Here is a 2,614-nt window from a genome sequence, read left to right as displayed (position 1 = left end):
CACAACATTGTATCTCACTTTCTTTACAAAAATTTACATCCCATATTCTCTGTATGAAGTGACCATTATTAAAACCAAATGGAACTATCTGCTTCCTTTCCATTAAAAATCACTTGCATGCGATATATCAAAGACTTGAAAACTTAATGACAACTGTTACTTCGAGTCAGAAGCTTTTCCACCATGGGCAAAACTTTAATGTTCCGCGAGCTTCTATGCTATAGCCTTTGATGTAATGCCTCGGATATCTAAATGTAAAATTCCTCATCCCATCTATTGATTAATGAAGGATCTTCAGCATAACAGATATAAATGGATGTCACCGCACTTTCTACCACAACAAGAGTCAAACCAACTAGAATCATTCCCATCAGCATAGCTGTAGAACCAACCATAATGACATGATCGCTTGCCTTAAACTAGGTCCATATGCTCACAGAAGTTTCGGTAATAAGTCCTCCAAGAATAGTTCCCATTAGCAGCACAGCTCCAGAACAATCATACGCAATCAGAGATTCAATTCCAGTGGATTGGAATAATTCCCACGCATCTCGCGTAGAATGGTTGAAGGATTTACCATACACAGCTACCCCTGAGCTCCCAGCGCAATGTTCGAATAGCAGTTGTAAAGAGGGATCCATAACAGATGCTGCCCAAGGAAGTGGTCACAGCATGACGAAGAGACCTCCGCAAGGGTTTCGGGGGCATTGATGAAGCACCCCGGCCTCCATGCATGAGGGCGAGAACAACCATACCAGACATGATAACATGAACTATGTTGCATAGTACAGCACCAATCCAAAACAGGCTGATTGAAAGTACTCGCCAGCTCACCACAAGAAGCCACCAGCGCATACCATCATCCATGTTTGAAGCAATCACACTGGGCTACTCCAAAAGACCATATTGCCATCCACAAAAGCATAATTACTAGAAATGCATAAGACACCCTCATGACTTATGGAAGACTCCAAACCATTTTCACAGCCATTTGTAGCATCAACTTTGTGAACAGAAACCTGTCCATAACTGACATTACATACAGAAAATGTAGAACTGCTACTATGGCAAATGCAACTCCCCATGTGTACTTTAGAGTTTGTGCAGGTAGCTGGTATGAGGAAGAACATCATGCCATCTCGCTATGTATCACTATGAAGCTCTTATGTGTATTGAGTTAATCGCCCAATGGAGGCTCTCTGAATTTGGTCGAACGTTACAACAAGAACTGCCCAAGCCATCATTCAAAACCGGCAATTTGTAAAGACTTTGATGTTGTGCCATTCGCACTGAAATACAATTTCCTGCAGTGCATCTGCCCAATAATGATGCCCTATTTGTGGCAGTAGAATATTCAAGGTGTTGAAGCTTATGCTTTGCGGACAATGACACATCGCTCTGTCTTGTACTCCACTTCATCTCTCTGATGCATGATAGCAAGGGCCCTTCTCACAACTGATTCATTAAATCTCATTCTTGCTAATTCATCAAGAAGACATCTCTCAGACATGACATTGCCAATTCCCATTTATCTTATTTGATCTTTTTAGTACACTTTTATTACTTTCAATGGCACTTATCTGTGCTGAAGTAGAAGTTAGGGGGTATCTTGATGGAGGAGGTTGAGTTGCTGCTCAAGAGAGCACAAAAGTGGATCTTCAGAGGATGCCTATTCCAAGGCCCGAGCTCTTATGTTTGGCATTGATTTCCCACATACACCATAGTTATTGGTGGGTTTTCACAAAACCACTTCGACGGAGCCCTACAGTATACATTTTCTGCCTCGGCTTCATTAAAGAGTTTTCACTCTGTTATGGAGGATTCACAGGATCAGTTTTAGTGAGATGAAGTGCATAAATAGACCTCTTTTAATAACCATGCTCTTTGCTATGAATTTGATGTTTGGCAGAAAACCTGACTTCTACTTCTCCACTGGCGGGATTTTGTGAATGAGCTACGAAAGATGAATTTTCTGTGTCTTTTATTTCTCATATAGTGGTTTCAAAATCTAAGCTCTTGTATGACAGTAATTCATATTGAATACATATTTCAAGTTTAAAATCTGTGGAATTATCAAAATTTAATTTACTTCACTTTGGCAAAAAATGGCAATTTGGCTTCTGTGGTAGAAAATATAAAAATGACTTCTCCTCTTCTTCACGGAAAGTCTCAAATGAGCTTCTCCTATGGCAGAAAAATTGGAAATCCAATTCGAAATCTCAATTCTAATTCTGCATTCCAATTCTAATTATGCTTCCTTTTGTATATTCAATCAAACAATTTTGAAGACTAACTCAATTGTTTCTTTCTCTAAGTCAGATTATGAACATGAAGCTAAAGAAGCATAATAAATCATATCAAACTAAATTTGCAATTTTGAAACAAGGTAATGAACTCCAAATTGTAGCATAGGAACCTTCACATCTGCATTAGAACTTTGATCTTTATCCTTCATGAGAACATTGTTAAGAAAACTGGAAACAATTTTGGAAAATTCTTCATTGGAGGTGACTTTAATTTTTTTTTAAAATGATGTACTAAAAGTGCACCTACATACTGCTAATGCTCGGTAAACACACATAAAATGCTATAACTTGGTAAGTACTGATTATAC

At 38.6% G+C, this 2,614-nt stretch overlaps 1 pseudogene; it reads right to left on the bottom strand.

The window, feature by feature from the left end:
• Window positions 1–223: 223 nt before the first annotated feature.
• On the bottom strand, window positions 224–1,419 carry LOC149548025 (uncharacterized; annotated as a pseudogene).
• Between the last annotated feature and the right edge of the window lie 1,195 nt (window positions 1,420–2,614).

The sequence above is a fragment of the Cupressus sempervirens genome, chromosome 7 (genome assembly GCF_028749045.1).
Source record: "Cupressus sempervirens isolate cs-2001-9-10 chromosome 7, ASM2874904v1, whole genome shotgun sequence".
In the NCBI taxonomy this organism is placed as follows: domain Eukaryota; kingdom Viridiplantae; phylum Streptophyta; class Pinopsida; order Cupressales; family Cupressaceae; genus Cupressus; species Cupressus sempervirens.
This window is presented reverse-complemented; position numbering and strand designations above follow the sequence as displayed.